General features: G+C 41.6%; 1 long non-coding RNA gene and 1 pseudogene across 1 annotated transcript in view; both read left to right on the top strand.

The window, feature by feature from the left end:
- LOC138429111 (uncharacterized) overlaps positions 1 to 22639 on the top strand; it is a 55495-nt gene that overhangs the window by 13902 nt on the left and 18954 nt on the right. The window lies entirely within an intron of this gene.
- LOC138429672 (cytochrome c oxidase subunit 7A2, mitochondrial pseudogene) lies at positions 12912 to 15002 on the top strand (annotated as a pseudogene).

The following is a 22639-nucleotide window of genomic DNA, read 5'->3' as shown; positions in this document are numbered from 1 at the left end:
TCAGTGACAAATACCTCCCCTCAGGCAATGTCCTAGGCCTGGTCAGCCAAAACGGTTTTAAACCTGGGCAGACCTTAAACAGGCTGATTTCAAAAGGCTAGTTAAAATCACATATTTTAAACAAGTCTCATGAAAAGTTGTCCACACCACTAAGTTTTAGAACTACCATCAGTTATCACCTCACACATGTCAGAATGGTCACTGTGAAAACCTCCACAGACAGTGAGTTGTGGAGAGGGTGTGGACACAAGGGAACCCTCCTCCACCGCAGCTGAGGCTGTGAATGGTAAGAGCCATGATGGAGGGCAGGGCAGAGGTTCCTTAAGCAATGACACTGAGAATGAGATGGGAGGAATTCCTCACACCCTATACCAAAAGCAACGACAAATAATTAAAAGTGTCAAGTGTAGGCACGGATGAGAGTTTCCCTGGTCCTGGCTGCGTAAAGCACATGTCTGCTGATTCGGGAGACATCAGAGACACGGGTTTTATTCCTGGGTGGGGCAAATGCACTGGAGGAGGGCATGGCAACCCACCTCAGTATTCTTCCCTGGAATACTATGGACAGAGAAGCCTGGCAGGCTACAGCACATAGGGTCCCATACGATCGAACAGGACTGAAGTGACTAGAATGCATGCATGCATTTTGGAAGAACAGGCTTTGTCTTAAGTTGCATTAAGCAACTTTTTCATGCACCTGTAAGAATAATGCAACTAAATCAGAAATAAGAAAACGTGACCTAATTACCCTTAAAGGCATTTGCACAGAGAAGGACACCCTAAAAGTAAGACAAAGACAACCTTCAGAATAGGAAAAGTATTAACAGACAAAGACACCCACAAGGGGTTTGTCTCCAATACACACAAACAGCACATGCAGCTACATTTTGGATGTACAAACAACCTCCCCTGGATCAAAACAAAACAGAACAACAAAACCAATGGGCCAGAATAGAAAAGGAGATTTCTTTGAGGAGTAAATATAGATTGCATTAGACACAGGGAAAATATTCAGCATCCTTATGAACGGATACATATGAACTCTTTAGCAAGGAGAAACAGCCTCAGAAAATGAGAAGAAAAAGTTATGTTTACCAAAAAAAGAAAGGTGGGTGTCAGGGTGAAGTGAACTGGTTCAGACTAACATGTGCTCACTAGTATAAAAACAAAACAAAACAGCAAAGAAACCCAGTATGTCACACAAGAAACCCTACTCAACACTCCCTAGCAACCCATCTGGAAAAAAAAGCCAAGAAGAATGTATGTTTCTGCTGCTGCTGCTAAGTCGCTTCAGTCATGTCCAACTATGTGCGATCCCATAGACGGCAGCCCACCAGGCTCCCCCGTCCCTGGGATTCTCCAGGCAAGAATACCGGAGTGGGTTGCCATTTCCATCTATATCTAAATCTTGTTGCTGTAGATGAAAAACAAGAAAAGAGACAAAAATCAACCAGCCAACCAAACAAACAAAAGAACCCCCAGCCATCAAGATTGTGACTAATGTGTCAACAAGTTCCAATCATAGGACAAACAAGGAAAACATTTCAGAATTTCTTTCCCCTGGGCCAGTCTGACGTGAGCAGTGTCACGTCCCTGGAGCCTGAGAGGCAAGGGCCCCAAGGCTGGAGTGTGGAATGCTGAGGGAGCCTGCAGCATGCAGATGCCAGTGTGACCCCAGATGGACCTGGAGTGGCTCGTGCCAACTCCTTGAGCCCACCAAAGTCTAGATATTGGCTGGCCTTCCTCAAGGAAATCCAAGTGAACTGCACCCAAATGCAGTGGAACCTCTGGTCTGCAAGAGATTTCCAAACACCTTGGACTTCATGTGTCCCTTGGACTGAGGATTTCAACACCGGCACCTTTCTTAGTATGACCTCAGCTATGGATTATCGCACCTTTGGCAGTGTGGTTTTGCAGGAGTTAGGATGAGTACCGGGACTCAAGGTTAAGGGGGAAGAAGCAATGAGACACAAGCCTTGGGGGTTTCTCCTGGTTCACTGCCTCTAATTGGCAGTACTCGCAAAAGGGTCTGCTTGCCCAAGGACCCAGAGTCAGGCATGAAGACATGCTGGTGCCTTGTGGTCACATCCTCTAATAACTACTTTAAGATTCCTGCTCAAGGGCTCTTACTGGTCAAAAGGCCTCAGTTCAGTGCAGTTCAGTGGCTCAGTTGTGCCCGACTCTTTGCGACAAAATGGACTGCAGCACACTAGGTTTCCCTGAAGTGGTCCTTCACCAACTCCCAGGCTTGCTCAAACTCACATCCATCGAGTTGGTGATGCTATCTAACCATCTCATCACCTGGAATCCACTTTCCTTCTGCTTTTGCTATTGCCCAGAAGCAAGGTCTTTTCCAAAGAGTCAATTCTCTGCCTTGGGTGGTCAAAGTATTGAAGCTTCAGCCTCACCATCAGTTGTTAATATCTTTGGAAGGAATGTTTAGGACTGATCTGTAGGATGGAAGGTTGGATCTCCTTGCTGTCTAAGGAACTCTCAAGAGTTTTGTCCAATACTACAGTTCAAAAGCATCAGTTCTGTGGCACTCAGCTTTCTTTATGTCCCAGCTCTCACATCCATACACAACTCCTGAAAAACCTTTAAAAACCTTCCTGAAAAACTTTGGTTAGACGGATCTTTGTTAGCAGAGATTGCTGCTTTTTAATATGCTGTCTAGTTTGGTCAGAGCTCTTCTTCCAAGGAGCAAGCGTCTTTTAATTTCATGGCTTCAATCACCATAGGCAGTGATTTTGGAGCCCAAGAAAATAAAGTCTGTCACCGTTTCCTTTGTTTCCCATTTCTTTGCCAAGAAGTGATGGGACCGGATGCCATGATTTCATTTTTTGAATGTTGAATTTTAAGCCAGCCTTTTCTCTCTCCTCCTTCACTTCACCAAGAGGCTCTTTAGTTCCTCTTCACTGTAGGGTGATGTCATGTGCATATCTGAGGTATTGATAAAATTTCTCAGGGCAGTCTTAATTCCAGCTGTGCTTCATCCACCCTGGCATTTTGCATGATGTATTCTGCATATAAATTAAATAACCAAGGTGAAAATGCACCTCCTTGACATACTCCTTTCCCAATTTGCAATCAGTCTGCTGTTCCATGTCCGGTACTAACTGTTGCTTTGTGATCTGCATCCACATTTTTCAGGAGGCAGGTCATGTGGCCAGGTATGCCCAAATCTTTAAGAATTTTACCGAGATTTTTTGTGATCCAAGCAGTCAAAGGCTTTAGCGTAGTCCATGAGGCAGAAGCAAAGGTTTTTCTGGAGTTCTCTTGCTTTTTCTATGATCCAATGGATGCTGGCAATTTGATCTCTGGTTCCTCTGCCTTTTCTAAATCCAGCTTGAACATCTGGGAGTTCTCAGTTCATGTACTGTTGAAGGCTAGCTTGGAGAAGTTTGAGCATTACTTGGCTAGCCTGTGACATCAGTGCAATTAATTGGGAGTTTGAACATTCTTTGGCATTGCCCTTCTTTGAGAGTGGAATGAAACCTGACCTTTTCCAGTCCTGTGGCCACTGAGAGTTTTCCAAACTTGCTGGCACAGTGAGTGCAGCACTTTCACAGCATCATCTTTTAGGATTTCAAATAGCTCAGCTGGAATTCCATCAATTCCACTGGTGTTGTTCGTAGTGGTGCTTCCTAACCCCCACTTGACTTCAACTCCAGGATGTCTGGCTCTAGGTGAATGATCACACCTTTGTTCTTATCCGTCTCATTAAGATCTTCTTGTATAGTTCCTCTGTGAATTCTTGCACTTCTTAACATCCTCTGCTTCTGTTAGGCCCATACTGTTTCTGTCCTTTATTGTGCCCATCTTTGCATGGAAAGTCCCTTGGTATCAAATGGCCTTGTGCAGCTGTAAATGAACCTACCTTCAAGTAATGTCCCTAGGAAAATCATCCTAAAAGATTTCAAAGTGAAGTCGCTCAGTCGTATCCGACTCTTTGTGACCCCATGGACTGTAGCCTATCAGGCTTGTCTGTCCATGGGATTTTCCAGGCAAGAGTGCTGGAGTGGATTGCCATTTCCTTCTCCAGGGGATCTTCCCAACCCAGGAATTGAACCCAGGTCTCCTGCATTGCAGGCTGATGCTTTACCATCTGAGCCACCAGGGAAGTCTGGTCTCAATTTCAAGAAGCCAATTTCAAGAGGTCAGCAGTACTTACACTGTCTAAAGCCCAGAAGCACCTTAAAGATACTCCACTTCACAAACTCCTAAAACAATGTCAGTCAAAACCAACATGAGAATCACCTCACATGGCTCAGTACGACCTGCATCAAAAAGGTCTATTAAAAAGAAGTCCTGCAGAGGGTTTAGGGAAAAAGGAATCATCTTTCTCTGCTTGTTGGCATGTTGATGGGTATAGGAAGTATTGGTAGAGGCATGAGTTTCCTTAAAAAAAAAAAGAGAACAAAATCTAAGCATAGGGGAACCATGTGATTGGCAAATCCCACTCTTGCATTCCTGGGCTTAGATCCAGAGAAAATGTGAATTTGAGATGACACATGTACCCCTGTTTTCAGGGTAGCGCGATTTACAAGAGGCAAGACATTGGCATGAAATCTAAAGTGTCAGGACAGAAAACTGAGGTCTAAGTAGCACACCTCTCCAATGCAATCTGCTGCTATATACAACAGAACAGAATGGTGAAAGTGGCCTCAGCACGGATGGACAGAGATTGGGATACTAAGGGATGTGAGTCAGAGACAGAAACACAAATATCGCAAGATGTTCCTAACTGGTCGACCTAACAATTCATACAAAGAAACTACTTTACATAAAGAAACAGACTCAGAAACTTAAAGAACTTCTGATTCTTAGAAAGAAAATATGAGGGCACAGGGAGCAATGAAGAGACTTGAATAAGCATCTACAGAGGAATATATTTCAAATAGATAAGCTACACAAACATACTGAATACCAGGGGAAAAGTTAAGAACACCTCGTAATCATCGTAAAGAAAAAAAAAATCTCTGCAAAACTAATGAAACTCTGGGTGGAACCGAATCAAGGTCTTGTACACCAGAAACAAACACAACACAAAAGAATACTGTACCCATACACAATAATAATGAAATTATAGCAGTAAACAGTAAGAGTGGGGCCTGAAGACACGCTGTCACTGTTTGTTTGCCATAAAACCACTTGCAAAGCTATGCTGATGGGCAGTCAATACTCACAAAGGCCACTGGGCAGTCAGTGACAAATACCTCCCCTCAGGCAATGTCCTAGGCCTGGTCAGCCAAAACGATTTTAAACCTGGGCAGACCTTAAACAGGCTGATTTCAAAAGGCTAGTTAAAATCACATATTTTAAACAAGTCTCATGCAAAGTTGTCAATACCACTAAGTTTTAGAACTACCATCAGTTATCACCTCACACATGTCAGAATGGTCACTGTGAAAACCTCCACAGACAGTGAGTTGCGGAGGGGGTGTGGACACAAGGGAATCCTCCTCCACCGCAGCTGAGGATGTGAATGGTAAGAGCCATGATGGAGGGCAGGGCAGAGGTTCCTTAAGCAATGACACTGAGAATGAGATGGGAGGATTTCCTCACACCCTATACCAAAAGCAACGACAAATAATTAAAAGTGTCAAGTGTAGGCACGGATCCTAGGAAACCTTGGAGGAATATATCACAAAGGATGAGAGTTTCTCTGGTTCCGGTCTATATAAAGCACATGCTTGCTGATTCGGGAGACATAAGAGACATAGGTTTTATTCCTGGGTGGGGAAAATGCACTGGAGGAGGGCATGGCAACCCACCTCAGTATTCTTCCCTGGAATACTATGGACAGAGAAGTCTGGCAGGCTACAGCACATAGGGTCCCATAGGATTGAACAGGACTGAAGTGACTAGCACGCATGCATGCATATTGGAAGAACAGGCTTTGTCTTAAGTTGCATTAAGCAACTTTTTCATGCACCTGTAAGAATAATGCAACTAAATCAGAAATAAGAAAACGTGACCTAATTACCCTTAAAGGCATTTGCACAGAGAAGGACACCCTAAAAGTAAGACAAAGACAACCCTCAGAATGGGAAATGTATTAACAGACAAAGACGCCCACAAGGGGTTTGTCTCCAATACACACAAACAGCACATGCAGCTACATTTTGGATGTACAAACAACCTCCCCTGGATCAAAACAAAACAGAACAAAACAAAACCAATGGGCCAGAATAGGAAAGGAGATTTCTTTGAGGAGCAAATATAGATTGCATTAGACACAGGAAAAATATTCAGCATCCTTATGAACGGATACAAATGAACTCTTCAGCAAAGAGAAACAGCCTCAGAGAATGAGAAGAAAAAGTTATGTTTACCAAAAAAAAATGGTGGATGGCAGGGTGAAATGAATTGGTTCAGACTAACATGTGCTCACTAGTATAAAAACAAAACAAAAGAGCAAAGAAACTCAGTATGTCACACAAGAAACCCTACTCAACACTCCCTAGCAACCCATCTGGAAAAAGAAGCCAAGAAGAATGTATGTTTCTATCTACATGTAAATCTTGTTGCTGTAGATGAAAAAACAAGAAAAGAGACAAAAATCAACCAGCCAACCAAACAAACAAAAAAGCCCCAGCCATCAAGATTGTGACTAATGCGTCAACCAGTTCCAATCATAGGACAAACAAGGAAAACATTTCAGAATTTCTTTCCCCTGGGCCAGTCTGATGTGAGCGGTGTCACGTCCCTGGAGCCTGAGAGGCGGGGGCCCCAAGGCTGGAGTGTGGAATGCTGAGGGAGCCTGCAGCATGCGGATGGCCGTGTGACCCCAGATGGACCTGGAGTGGCTCGTGCTGTCTCCTTGAGCCCACCAAAGTCTGGAGATTGGCTGACCTTCCTCGAGGAAATCCAAGTGAACTGCACCCAAATGCAATGGAACCTCTGATCTGCAAGAGATTTCCAAACACGCTGGGCTCCATGTGTCCCTTGGACTGAGGACTGCAACACTGGCATCTTTCTTAGCATGACCTCAGCTATGGATTATCGCACCTTTGGCAGTGTGGTTTTGCAGGAGTTAGGATGAGTCTTGGGACTCAAAGCTAAGGGGGAAGAAGTAATAAGATCCAAGCTTTGGTTGTTTCTCCTGGTTCACGGACTCTAATTGGCAGTCCCCACAAAAGGGTCTGCTTGCCCAAGGACCCAGAGTCAGTCATGAAGACATGCCTCCACCTTGCGGTCACTTCCTGTAACAACAACTTGAAGATTCCTGCTCAAGGGGCAAAAGGCTTCAGTTCAGTTCATTTGCTCAGTCTGTTTCAACCCCATGTACTGCAACACACCAGGTTTCCCTGAGTTGGTCCATCACTAACTCCCAGAAGTTGCTCAGACTCATGTCCATGGAGTCAGTGATGCCATCCAACCATCTCAATCTCAGTCATCTTCTTCCTTCTTCCTTCCATCTTTCCCAGCATCAAGTTCTTTTACAATGAGTCAGTTCTCTGCATCAGGTGACAAGAGTATTGGAGCTCAGCTTCAGCATCAGTCCTTCCAATAAATGTTCAGGATTGATTTAATTTACGATTGACTGGTTGGATCTCTTTACTGTCCAAGGGACTCTCAAGAGGGAGGAGGGAGGGGGGTTCAGAATGGGGAACACGTGTATACCTGTGGTGGATTAATGATGATGTATGGCAAAACCAATACAATATTGTAAAGTAATTAACCTCCAATTAAAATAAATAAATTTATATTAAAAAACAAAAGAGTCTTCTCCAACACTACAGTTCAAAAGCATCAGTTCTTTCATGCTCAATTTTCTTTATGGTCCAAATCTCACATCCATATAAGACTAATGGAAATACAATAGCTTTGACTAGATGGACCTTTGTTGGCTGGATAACATCTCTGCTTTTTAATATTCTGTCTAGGTTGGTCATAGCTTTCTTCCAAGGAGCAATCTTTTTTAATTTCATGGCTGCAATCACCATCTGCAGTGATTTTGGAGCCCAGAAAAATAAAGTCAGCCATTGTTTCCACTGTTTCCCCTCTATGTGCCATGAAGTGATGGGACTGGATGCAATGATCTTCATTTTTTGAATGTTGAGCTTTTAGCCAGCTTTTTCAGTCCCCTCTTTCACTTTCAATAAGAGGCTCTTTAGTTTTTCTTCTCTTTCTGCAGTAAGGGAGGTGTCATCTGCCTATTTGAGATTATTGATATTTCTCCCAGCAATCTTGACTCCAACTTGTGCTTCATCCACCCTGGCATTTTGGATGATGTATTCTGCACGTAAGTTAAGTAAGCAAGGTGAGAATACACAAGCCTTGACATACTCCTTTCCCAGTTTGCAACCAGTCCATTGTTCCATGTCCAGTTCTAACTGTTGCTTCTTTATCTGCATACATTTTACTCAGGAGGCAGGTAAGATGGTCTGGTCTTCCCATCTCTTTAACAATTTTCCACAGATTATTGTGATTCACACAGTCGAAGGCTTTTGTGTAGCCAATGAAGCAGTAGATGTTACCTAAAATGTTGGCAATTTGATCTGTGGTTCCTCTGCGTTTTCTAAATACATCTTGAACATCTAAAAATTCTTGATTCATATATTATTGAAGCCCATCTTGGAGAATATTGAGCATTACTTTGCTAGCATGTGAAATGAGAGCAATTTTGTGGCAGTGCGAGCATTCTTTGGGATTGAAATGAAACCTGACCTTTTCTAGTGCTGTGGCCACTCCTGGGTTTTCTAAATTTTCTGGCATATTGAGTACAGCACTTTTGCAGCCTCATCTTTTAGGATTTGAAATAGCTTAGCTGGAATTCCATTACCTCCCCTAGCTTTCTTCATGGTGATGCTTCCTAAGGCCCACTTGGCTTTGCATTCCAGAATATCTAGCTCTAGGTGATTGATGACACTATCATGGTTTTCTGAGCCATTAAGATCTTTTTTGTATAATTCTTCTGAGTGGACATCATTAGATGATCAATACTGAAATCAGGTTGAAGATGAAGAAACTCTATATAGTCAGTAAAACAAGACTGGGAGCTGACTATGGCTCAGATCATGAACTCTTTATCACAAAATTCATACTTAAATTGAAGAAAGTAGGGAAAACCACTAGGCCATTCAGATATGACCTAAGTCAAATCCCTTATGATTTTACAGTGGAATTGACAAATAGATTTAAGGGATTAGATCTGATAGAGCGCCTGAAGTACTATGTTGGAGGTTCTCAACATTGTCCAGAAGGTGGTGACCAAAACTATCCCCAAGAAACTGAAATGCTAGAAGGCAAAATGGTTGTCTTAGGAGGTCTTACAAATAGTTGAGAAAGAAGAGATGTGAAAGGAAAAGGAGAAAGGGAAAATTATACCCAACTGAATGCAGAGTTCCAAAGTATAGCAAAGAGAGACAAGAAAGCTTTCTTAAGTGAAACCTTAATTTCCTCAAAGAAATAGAGGAAAAAAATAGAATGGGAAAGACTAGAGATCTCTTCAAGAAAATTAGAGATAACAAGGGAACATTTCATGAAAAGATGGGCACATTAAATGACAGAAACAGTATGGACCTAACAAGTAGGAGAGATCAAGAAGTTCATTTCAGCTCAGTTCAGTCACTCAGTCATGTCTGACTCTTTGTGACCCCATGAATTGCAGCACACCAGGCCTCCCTGTCCATCATCAACTCCCAGAGTTCACTCAAACTCATGTCCATTGAGTCGGTGATGCCATCCAACCATCTCATTCTCTGTCATCCCCTTCTCCTCCTGCCCCCAATCCCTCCCAGCATCAGAGTCTTTTCCAATGAGTCAACTCTTCGCATGAGTTGGCCAAAGTATTGGAGTTTCAATTTCAGCATTAGTCTTTCCAAAGAACACCCAGGACTGATCTCCTTTAGAATGGACTGGTTGGATCTCCTTGCAGTCCAAGGGACTCTCAAGACTCTTCTCCAACATCACAGTTCAAAAGCATCGATTCTTCGGTGCTCAGCTGTCTTCACAGTCCAACTTTCACATCCATACATGACCACTGACTGGAAAAACCATAGCCTTGACTAGACAGACCTTTGTTGGCAAAGTAATGTCTCTGCTTTCGAATATGCTATCTAGGTTGGTCATAACTTTCCTTCCAAGGTGTAAGCATTTTTAAATTTCATGGCTGCAATCACCATCTGCAGTGATTTTGGAGCCCCCCCAAAATAAAGTCTGACACTGTTTCCACTGTTTCTCCATCTATTTCCCATGAAGTGATGGGACCAGATGCCATGATCTTCGTTTTCTGAATGTTGAGCTTTAAGCCAACTTTTTCACTCTCTTCTTTCACTTTCATCAAGAGGCTTTTGAGTTCTTCACTTTCTGCCATAAGGGTGGTGTTATTGATATTTCTGAGGTTATTAATATTTCTCCCAGCAATCTTGATTCCAGCTTGTACTTCTTCCAGCCCAGCGTTTCTCATGATGTACTCTGCGTATAAGTTAAATAAGCAGGGTGACAATATACAGCCTTGACATCCTCCTTTTCCTATTTGGAACCAGTCTGTTATTCCATGTCCAGTTCTAACTGTTGCTTCTTGACCTGCATGTAGGTTTCTCAAAAGGCATGTCAGGTGGTCTGGTATTCCCATCTCTTTCAGAATTTTCCACAGCTTACTGTGATCCACACAGTCAAAGGCTTTGGCATAGTCAATAAAGCAGAAGTAGATGTTTTTCTGGAGCTCTCTTCCTTTTTCAATGATCCAGCAGATGTTGGCAATTTGATCTCTGGTTCCTCTGCCTTTTCTAAAACCAGCTTGAACATCAGGAAGTTCACGGACCACGTATTGCTGAAGCCTGGCTTGGAGAATTTGGGGCATTACTTTACTAGCGTGTGAGATGAGTGCAATTGTGTGGTAGTTTGAGCATTCTTTGGCATTGCCTTTGAGGTGCCAACAATACACAGAAAAACTAAAAAAAAATTCGTAATTACCCAGATAACCTTGATAGTGTGGTAGCTCACCTAGATCTGGACAGTCTGGAAGTCAAGTGTGCCTTAGGAAGGATTAGAAGGAACAAAGCTAGTGGAGGTGATGGGATTCCACCGGGGATACTTAAAATCCTGAAAGATGATGCTGTGAAACTGCTGCCCTCACTCTCTCAGCAAATTTGGAAAACTCACCAGTGTCCACAGGACTGGAAAAGGTCAGTTTTCATTCCAATCCCAAAGAAGGGCAATCTTAAAGAACATTCAAACTACCACGCAAGTGCTTTCATTTCACATGCTAGCAAGGTAATGCTCAAAATCCTTCAAGCTAGGCTTCAAGAGTATATGAACTGAGAACTTCCAGATGTACAAGCTGGAATTAGTTGTACCACTTCCAGATGTACAAGGTAGAAGAACCAGAGATCGAATTGCCAAAATCTGTTGGATCATAGCAAAAGCAAGAGAATTCCAGAAAAACATCTACTTCTGCTTCATTGACTATGCTAGAAACTTTGTGTGGATCACAACAAACTTTGGAAAATTCTTACAGAGATGTGAATACCTGCCTCCTGGGAAACCTATATGCAGGTCAAGAAGCAAAAGTTAGAAACAGACATGGAAAAATGGACTGGTTCAAAATTGGGAAAGGAGTATGACAAGGCTGTATATTGTCACCTTGCTTATTTAATTTATATGTAGTGTACATGATGTGAAATGCCAGGCTGGTTGAATCAGAAGCTGGAATCAAGATTCCTGGGAGAAATATCAATAACCTCTATATGCAAATGATACCACCCTAATGGCAGAAAATGAAGGGAAACTAAAGATCCTCTTGATGAAGTTGAAAGAAGAGAGGGTAAAAGCTGGCTTAAAATGCAACATTCAAAAAACTGATCATAGCATCTGGTCCCAGCACTTTATGGGAAATAGATGGGGAAAAAAAAATAGACTGTGACAGACTTTATTTCTTGGGCTTCAAAATCCCTGCAGATGGTGACTGCAGCCATGAAATGAATAAACATTTTCTCTTTGACATTTGCTCTTTGAAAGCTATGACAAACCTAGACAGCAAATTAAAAAGCAGAGACATAACTTTGCCAACAAAGATCCAGATAGTCAAAGCTGTGGTTTTTCCAGGAGTCATGTATGGATGTGACATTTGGACCATAAAGACGGCTGAGTGCCAAAGAACAGTTGCTTTCAAACCGTGGAGCTAGAGAAGACTCTTGAGAGTCCCTAGGACTGGAAGGAGATCAAACCAGTCAATCCTAAAGGAAATCAACCCTGAATATTCATCGGAAGGAATAATGCTGAAGTTGAAGCTCTAATACTTTGGTCACCTGATGTGAAGAGCCATCATAGAAAAGACCTTCATGCTGGGAAAGACTGAGGGCTGGAGGAGAAGAAGGCAGCAGAGGATAAGATGGTTGGATGGCAATACTAACTAAATGGACATGAGTTGGAGTAAACCCTGGGAGATAGGTAAGGACAAAGAAGCCTGGTGTGCTGCAGTCCATGGGATTGCAGACAGTCAAATATAACTATCGACTGAACAACAACAACACACCTAAGAATATAGCTAATTATGGATGAGTTGTGGCCCTTATTGTGTAATAAAACTCAAAAGGAATACAAAATGCTCCTAGGTAATTATGTTAGACCTGTAACTACTGAGAATGTAACAAGAAAAATACTTCCTCACTTTTAAATTCAATGAACTGACGGAATAGTCTCATGTCTAATATACATATAGCCAATAAATACATAGACACAAAATATCAAATGAAGAAGTACACTATGAGGAAACAAAATCATTGTGCTGCAGTGAGATGTGATTATATATGCAACTTGTCATTACTGGATGATATTTTCAATATAGTGGTGTCAATAAAGATACACAAAAAACAATTCTGGTATTATATAAAGCCACATGCTCAGTACAAGGCCTATCTCCTTTCTTACAACAAATGAAATGAGCCTTGAAAGTATAGATGATGAATGTAAGACATAGGAAAACATTTGAATATATCTGAATTAGAAAGTACACAAAAAAGAAAAATACATTGTAAATGTATGAAGGCAGAGATCATTCTGTCATTTTTGAGATTGCATCCAAGTACTGCATTTCGAACTCTTTTGTTGACCATGATGGCTACTCCATTTTCTGAGGGATTCCTGCCCGCAGTAGTAGATGTAATGGTCATCTGAGTTAAATTCACCCATTCCAGTCCATTTTAGTTTGCTGATTCCTAGAATGTCGACGTTCACCCTTGCCATCTCTTGTTTGACCACTTCCAATTTGTCTTGATTCATGGACCTGACATTCCAGGTTCCTATGCAATATTGCTCTTTACAGCACTGGATCTTGCTTCTAGCACCAGTCACATACACAACTGGGTATTGTTTTTGCTTTGGCTCCATCCCTTCATTCTTTCTGGAGTTATTTCTCCACTGATCTCCAGTAGCATATTGGGCACCTAATGACCTGGGGAGTTCCTCTTTTGGTATCCTATCATATTGCCTGTTCATACTGTTCATGGGGTTCTCAAGGCAAGAATACTGAAGTGGCTTGCCTTTCCCTTCTCCAGTGGACCATGTTCTGTCAGACCTCTCCACCATGACCCGCCCGACTTGGGTTGCCCCATAGGCATGGCTTGGTTTCATTGAGTTAGACAAGGCTGTGGTCCTAGTGTGATAAGATTGACTAGTTTTCTGTGCGTATGGTTTCAGTGTGTCTGCCCTCTGATGCCCTCTTGCAACACTTACCATCTTATTTGGGTTTCTCTTACCTTGGGTGTGGGATATCTCTTCACGGCTGCTCCAGCAAAGCACAGCCGCTACTCCTTACCTTGGACAAGGGGTATCTCCTTATCACCTCTTGATGAAAGTGAAAGAGGAGAGTGAAAAAGTTGGCTTGAAGCTCAACATTCAGAAAACGAAGATCATGGCATCTGGTCCCATCACTTCATGGCAAATAGATGGGGAAACAGTAGAAACAGTGTCAGACTTTATTTTTTTGGGCTCCAAAATCACTGAAGATGGTGACTGCAGCGATGAAATTAAAAGACGCTTACTCCTTGGAAGAAAAGTTATGACCAACCTAGACAGTATATTCAAAAGCAGAGACATTACTTTGCCACCAAAGGTCTGTCTAGTCAAGGCTATGGTTTTTCCAGTCATCATGTATGGAAGTGAGAGTTGGACTGTGAAGAAGGCTGAGTGCCGAAGAATTGATGCGTTTGAACTATAGTGTTGGAGAAGACTCTTGAGAGTCCCTTGGACTGCAAGGAGATCCAACCAGTCCATTCTGAAGGAAATCAGTCCTGGGATTTCTTTGGAAGGAATGATGCTAAAGCTGAAGCTCCAGTACTTTGGCCACCTCATGTGAAGACTTGACTCATTAGAAAAGACTCTGATGCTGGGAGGGATTGGGGGCAGGAGGAGCAGGGGACGACCGAGGATGAGATGGCTGGATGGCATCACGGACTCGATGGACGTGAGTCTGAGTGAACTCTGGGAGTTGGTGATGGACAGGGAGGCCTGGCGTGCTGCGATTCATGGGGTCACAAAGAGTCGGACACTACTGAGTGACTGAACTGAACTGATGAAGGCAAGCGTCAATGTTCATATATGAAAAAAATACCATTGTAAAAAAATTTTTTTTAATTAAAAGATAACACTATTGTGCTGTTGCTTCTAAATCTGATGCATGGGTTCCTGGTGGTCAGTTGTCCTGGTTGGTGAGCAGTAACTGAGCCAAGGTGCTACAGAATTTTCTTGCTCTCCATCAGATTACTAAGAGGACCATAAGTACTGCTTCAGGCAGGCAGTTTGAAAATACGGTTCCAAAGAAACAAAAGCTGTTTCAGGAAGATAATGGAATTCCAGTGCATCTGAAGAGTGGGATAGCTGATGCCCTCCTGTATAGAGCCACCATGATTCTTATAGTTGGTAGAATGGCATATGCCATATATGAGCTGGCTGTGGCTTCATTTCCCAAGAAGCAGGATTGACTTCAGTTTATCCTCCCAGCAATCAGTTGGTTCAATTCCATTCAGCTCTCTGTGGACCAGTAGTCTGATACATAACTGAATTCTTTGGAGATCAGTATTTATTGACTTGTGCTAACTGCCACCAATAAAGCAGTCTTTACCATGGGAAAAAAACCACACACACACACACACACAACAAAAGACAACTCATGCATGAACTTTGCTTACTGCAATCCTAACCAACTCTAATGTGGTCTTAACCTTTTATTTAATGATAATAACTACAGTGAGGTCCTTTGAATGAGTTTTTAGTAAGCTGAAACACTCAAAGTTATTTAAAATCATCATAGATCATGACAAATTGTAAACACAGCAAGTCTTTCAGCTGAAAAGGAGATAAGCTAACAAGTAAATTCTTAAAACATTATTAATGACTTTACTTTTATTAAAGGCAGTGAAGTAAAATTATAATAAACTCTGCCTTGGGTATAAATACTGGAGAAGGGAATGGCTACCCACTCCAGTATTCTGGCCTGGAGAATTCCAGGGACTGTATAGTCCATGGGGTTGCAAAGAGTCAGACACGACTGAGCGACTTTCACTTGGGTATAAATGAAAAATTTAAGCTTAAAATAATGTAAGTTTTATCATACTTACTTGTCATGTTCTCCATAATTTTCAGCTACTTCAATGCCGTTGGAAAACAGCCATTAAACATTAGTGAAAGAATATTATGCACTAGCATGCATTTTCACTTGTTACCTGGGGTTCTTTTCCCAACATTATTTGGAAAGTGGATCCCCAGTTTATTTTCTTGGAAGATCTCTATATTGATTATTCAGTGTATTTGTTACTGAGTCCAAGCTCACTCTGCTCACTGCACGACAGGCCAATGAATCTGAGAGATGAAGGGTTGAGGCAAGGAAGAGATTATAACTGGGGAGACAGCTGACTGAGAAGATGGCAGGCTAGCACCCCAAAATAACCATCTTATCTGGTCTGGATGCCAGGTTTTTTATAGATCAGAGATACGGCGGGAGGTGAGAAATCAAAGTAAAAAGGCCATTCATCTTGCAAATGTCTATAATGGCAAGCCTCAGGCAGAGATGAATTAATTTCTTCCTTCCTGCCATCTACAGGTGAACAGGGTTCTGAACAAGGGCACTTTAGTTTAACAGTCAGACAGAGGGGCAGGATTCTCTGAGGCAGGCCATTCTGTATGATTATAGTAGCAAAAGCAATGAAAAGCAAGTCAAAGAAACCATTTCCAAAATATAAGAAGAACTGGCATCTTCTGTGCAAGAATTCCTCACTGTCAAAGTCCCTTCCACAATCTTGTGGGAAAAGGGGGTGACGATATTTCTGGTTAGTCAGATGGATCTTTCAGGGAGTGTCTGCCCTCATTACCAGTGTTTCAAATGCTGAGATTTGTCTTTTATTATTTTTTTAGAAATTGTTTATTTTACACTGGTAGACTTAGAAAAACTGAACTTCAAATACATGAGACAGCACCTCAAATAAAGAAATTTAGACCTTTTCTATGTATGAAGTGAAGGTGAAAGTCGCTCAGTTGTGTCCGACTCTTTGCGACCCCATGGACTATACAGTCCATGGAATTTTCCAGCCCAGAATACTGGCGTGGATAGCTGATCCCTTCTCCAGGGGATCTTCCCAATCCAGGGATCGAACCCAGGTCTCCCGCATTGCAGCTGGATTCTTTACCAACTGAGCCACCAGGGAATACATACATTCTATGCATGGGAGATGCAAAAGTCAGGGCTCATTAAAATTATTTCCTTGGTATGTACCTCACCCATCTGGGGCCTGCAATCCTGCACTCTCAGAGTTTCCTGAGGGTTCACCTTAGGGAGTGGCTGGAATGGTTGCAGTCTAATGACTGATAAGTGGCATGTATTCACCTTCCTTGGGGTTCACTGGCTCACATTGAAGGGCTGCAATTGCTGATTCCATTCTTCAAGTCTTCCCCTCTTGGTCATGAATGAGCATTATCTGGGAAACATTTCATGATCAACTTTTGTCCCACATTACTAGGTGGCTCATCCCAGTTCAGTCACAATTTCTTGATATGCCTTTCCAGGTGTTAAGTTTTAGATCAGGCCCCATCAATAATTAAAAATTCTCTGGATTCTAACTATAATCCAGAAGACATTTTCCCTTGTTGCTTCTTCCCATACCTAGAATCATATCATTTTACATTATAAAATACAAATATTTTATATAACAAGTGTGATTTTCTCAAAATGTTTAGCCATAGAAGTTTTGTTGGAGGCCTGATTACACATTGGTTACTGCAAGAGGCAACAATCTTATAAATTAAACTGGATATAAATAATGTAGACAAAGACAGTGTGGTAGGGAGACACAAAGCACAATATGAAAACAAAGAACAAAATTAAACAATGATTAGTTGATTAGTATAACTCGTTGTAACCCAGTCGCAATAATTGAGTGACCAAAGGAGCCATAGCTGATTTAATGAGCTACCTGCAGTTCCATTGCACTGGCCATGCATACTTTTTTTTTTTTTTTCTGGCCATGCATACTTATGCATAGCCTAATCTTTGAGATGAGCATGTGTTACTGGCAGAATTGACCAGGTAGAGAGAACAAGATATATGTTCCAAAAGGTATAATCTACCAAACTATTGGCAGTCATAATCAACTGGGGAAGTTTTTCTTTTACCTGGAAAACATAAGTTTAAACCAGTAATCCTTTAAATCCATACAAATTATAACCACATTTACCAGTTTACTTAGGTTTTATATAAATAATCCTTTTTGTTAGCAGCTTTATGAAGTCATCAGGTTTCCCATTAGAATTCCTCAAGTTTTTATTCAGTTCAGTATTATATTTTGAAAGTCAGAAACTTGTAAAGTCTTTTTATAAATCTTGAAGATGAGACATGTTACAAAGGCATTAGAGTAAAACCATAACTGTCTATATTAACAAAAGGCTTAAAAAGGGCATATTTTAATCTGATTACTGCTGTGACACGTAACATTTTCAGACAACTAAAATTATGACTGATAATATTTTACCAAGACATATCAGATTTTTAGGAACTCCCTATAATCTTGAGAATATCTGTACCATTTACCATATTATATAGCAAAGTTTATGATTCATTTGACAACACTTCCCTTAAACCAAACATACCAAATAAACATGATTAGTTTAATATCTTCCTTTGGAGTTCTTCAGGGGGAACTTTGAAGCACCCCAAAGTTAGCTAGAGGTCAAAGGAACTTTATTATAGTTTGATTTGGGAAGACTTGTCAAAGGAACACCAGTAACATTTTAAAATACAACCGACCATGGGTCACTGTGAAATTTAGCCAAAGTGACAATAAAATATTTAAAGGCAAATACAGATTATTTAAAAGGTATCTGTTATCAAAAATGTATTCCAGGAATACTTTTTTTCTAAACAGAAAGTGAAAAAGCCAAATCCAGGTCTTCGGTCAGTCCCATAAGTCATTTACCCAGCAAAATTTAATCCAGTCTTAGGAAATCCTGATCATGTATCACTGTTTTCAGTATATATATATGTATATATATTTTTCCCTCATATTATCTACCATAAAATGTGGTGACTAAAGGATGAAAGAGCAGATAAAACCAAGGAGGGTCTTGGAATGCAAGAATGGAAAAACCATTATATCCTTCCCTCCCCTATGTTGTAACTGTTAATGGATTTCAGGTCCTCCTAAGCATTTAACTGGCCCCACAGGGAGAAGGTATTTGCCTTACTCTTCCCCCATCCAGTATACGTGCCTCATCCAATAATCAAATGACCCACAAGACCCCTATCGCACTCCTTGCACCCTGGGTATTCAGTTCAGTTCAGTTCATTTCAGTGCTCAGTCATGTCTGACTCTTTGCAACCCCAAGGACTGCAGCATGCCAGGCCTCCCGTCCATCACCAGCTCCTGGAGTTTACTCAAACTCATGTTCATTGAGTCGGTGATGCCATCCCACCATCTCATCCTCTGCTGTCCCCTTCTCCTCCCACGTTCAATCTTTCCCAGCATCAGGGTATTTTCAAATGAGTCAGTTCTTCACATCAGGTGGCCAAAGTATTGGAGTTTCAGCTTCAGTATCAGTCCTTCCAATGAACAGTCATGACGGATTTCCTTTAGGATGCACTGGCTCAATCTCCTTGCAGTCCAAGGGACTCTTGAGAGTTTTCTCCAACACCACAGTTCAGAAACATCAATTCTGTGGCACTCAGCTTTCTTTATAGTCCACCTCTCACATCCATACATGACTACTGGAAAAACCACAACCTTGACTAGATGGACCTTTGTTGGCAAAGTAATGTCTCTGCTTTTTAATATGCTGTCTATGTTGGTCATAACTTTTCTTCCAAGTAGTAAGCATCTTTTAATTTCATGGCTGTAGTCACCATCTGCAGTGACCCTGGGTATAAATGTGGACTAGGGACCCCTTGTTCAATGTCAGTTCTCCCGTGAGCTGGCACACTGTTCTAACAAATAATAAACTTTATTTCCTTCTCATTCTGTCTCATGTCTGGAAATTCTTTTCCAACCCGTGTACAGACCATGACAAAAAATACATATCTTGGTTTTCTTAAAGTTTTAAAAAGTTTTTTCCACATTGAGGTACTTTTTGGGGGGCTGAAAAATTTGTAGCAGACACAATACCTTATTATGTTAAATTTAGGTGCAATGAAAGTATTATATTTAATATTGTTAGGAGAAGCACACTGACTGAAACTGCCCACTCTGTCCAGGCACTATAGTAACCATTTGCATGAATTGTTTTATGACAGGAGGTCCTGGTAAGGAACAAGGAACTAATAAGCCACCCCCAACCAGGAGAGTTCAGGAAAGGTCAAAAAGTGACACCACGTGTCTAGCCACCTCCCAGAATCCTTCTCTCTGGCATCCATCTTGGCTGAACAAGGCATACACCCCAGGAAGGACTCTGAGTCAGAATGATTGGCTAAAGACAACCCAGAAACTAAGCCCATCACCATAAAACCAGAGACTGTGAGCCACATGGCAAAGCAATTCTCCTGGGTTCCCTTACCTTACTTCTCTCTGCCCTGATACCCTTTCCCAATAAAATCTCTTGCTTTGTCAGCACGTGTATCTCCTTGGATGATTCATTTCTGAGTATTAGACAAGAGCCCACTTTCGGGCCCTGGAAGGGGTTCCCCTTCCTGCAGCAATGTTATTTTTAATATGTTGATGACTCAATGTATTTATATTATTACATCAACAATCTTAAATGTTAATGAGTGAGTGAGTGAAGTTGCTCTTCACCAACTGAGTTATCAGGGAAAAGGGGAAATCCCTATCGTATGTGGTTGCATTGTCAAAGGCCACAACACCACATTTCTTCCTCAGGTCTCTTCTTGAGATTGGCAGAGCACTAAGCAGGCAAAGCTCAGGGAGGGAGGACAGAGTCATGAGGATACAGATTCTCCAAAATACCCGAGACATTTGCATTAATCAAAATCCTCAACCAACCAACCAATCAAGAGGGTCCCAGTTCAGACTGGGTGCTCATGCAGAGCACTTTGAACAGATCCAGGGTAGCCTCTCTTCCCCAGGGAAAACCACAGAAGCAGCAATGCATGTATGTGTTGTACAGATAAGGAAATGGAGATTTGTAGCGGCATATAAATAAATAAGTTCATGATTTCCTATTTATTTAGATAGCTTCTTCCCCCCCCCCCCAATATTTTTCTAGGTTTTTTTTTTTGTTTGGGATGTTTTCTACTAACTGTATTAAAGCTTACAAATTAAACCTTCTAGGAGTCCAACCTACCAAAGTTCTCTTTTGAGTTCGTTAGCTCAAATATAATTTTGGATATCTGCTCTCAAATGTTCAATTGATTTTTAATAAATTGACATTCTATACAAAAATTATTTATTTCTAATAATTTTCATTTAAAAAATCTTTATACAGTGTTTGTTTCGAATTCCTTTTAATCTAACTCCAACATGTTAATCTATGTGAGTCTTCTTTTTTAAAAAATTTTTCTTTTATTGATCGTAGTTCCTGCACTTTGCACAGGATTGTATTTTTGATTGTGCGTCGAACATCCTGTTATGCTAGTTACTAAGGAAAAAGATCACAGATACACGGGGTGGTTTGTGGCTGGGCAATTGATATGCCTGTATATGACTGACTGTACCTCGTCTCCATTTTATCCCTCTACCCCATGCCTCCCTCTCTCAACCTGATGTTCTGTGTAGATGCTGAAGTGTCTGATCACAATCGACACCCACACCTGTACTGTCAGGTGCCTCTTCCGGCTACTATATTGACAGCGTCTGTGTATATCTTGTGATCTGTGTATTTGATATGTTGCTTGGTAATGTGTGCACAGGTTTTTAGCTTTTTTATGATCAGAAGTAGATGATCATTTTAGCATGGGTGTATGTGCTGAGGGACTGGTAATGGAGAAAAGCATTGTAAACTTACTCAGCTTGTTCTAGAGAGTTGCAGTACCTGCTTCCCTGCAAACATGACACAGCTGTTTTCACCACTTTCCCATTCAAAACAGCAAGTCATTGTAAGTGTTATGTCTTGCTTGTCATGGAATAAAGCAATGCAGTGCTTTATATTTCATAAAGTTACTTATATATTAAATATTGGTCATATGCATATTGGATTGAGTGGTTTTCCTATTATTTATGATGATATATGACTTAACACTAGTAGGGAGCCAATTTCCTGAGACAATGGTGCCTTACCAAGTCTTCCTTGAAACTTCACAGGAATGTTTATGTTCCAAAGGGACATTAAACTATTAACCTAAATTTCACCAAGATGATGATGTGGAACAGAAACACAGTTGACCTGTGAATATGCAGTTTGTGACAGAACTAAACCTTCCTGCAGGAAGCCACTGAGAATCTGAATCACAAGTGAACACACTATAACTGTATCTGTCCTGAGTGATGCATGACTTAATGTCTTTGGAAGAGAAATTTCCCAATATAGAGTCAACCGTCTTCCTCAGAAGCTCAAGGAGAGGTCACAGGGAGGGGATCGTAAAAGGTAGAATCCTTCTCCAAGGTAGACCTTGGCTCTAGGCAAAGTTATAGTATCCACCTCCCATGAGACCTTGGAAAATTCACATCCCCTCTCTGTCGCCTCATCCACGAAATGGGTTATTGAGAGTGTTATGTAAATGCAACACTGCACTTAATTTGGTCAATTTGCACAGTACACTGCTCAGTGTGAATCCACAATACATTTTATCTGATACTACTCAGTAATTTATTGGTGGTCCCGGCTCCTTAGGGGTGGAAGGAATTGAGGTTGACAGTAAAGTGAAAGTGAAGTCGCTCAGTCGTGTCTGACCTTTGCAATCCCATGAACTGTGTAGCCCACCAGGCTCCTCCGTCCATGGAATTTTCCAGGCAACAATACTGGAGTGGGTTGCCATTTCCTTCTTCAGGGGATATTCCTGACCCAGGGGTTGAACCCGGGTCTGCCACACTGGGGGCAGACGCTTTGTCTGAGCCACCAGGGAAGCCTGGTTGACAGTAAGAGACCCAGTATCTTTGAAGCCTGATAACCTCAGAAGGGATTCAATTCCATCTTTGCTGGTTCCAGGCTATGGATAGTGGGGCCAGCACATTGCCTGAAGTCAGGTTTTGAACAATGAAGGCCCAGCTGGTGAGGTGGGAAATGCAGCATGACTGGGTATATGAGGGTCGGGGTCAAC

This window comes from Ovis canadensis, chromosome 24, assembly GCF_042477335.2.
Source record: "Ovis canadensis isolate MfBH-ARS-UI-01 breed Bighorn chromosome 24, ARS-UI_OviCan_v2, whole genome shotgun sequence".
Classification (NCBI taxonomy): Eukaryota; Metazoa; Chordata; class Mammalia; order Artiodactyla; family Bovidae; genus Ovis; species Ovis canadensis.
Note: the sequence above shows the minus strand (reverse complement) of the source record. Positions and strands in the feature narration are given on the sequence as shown.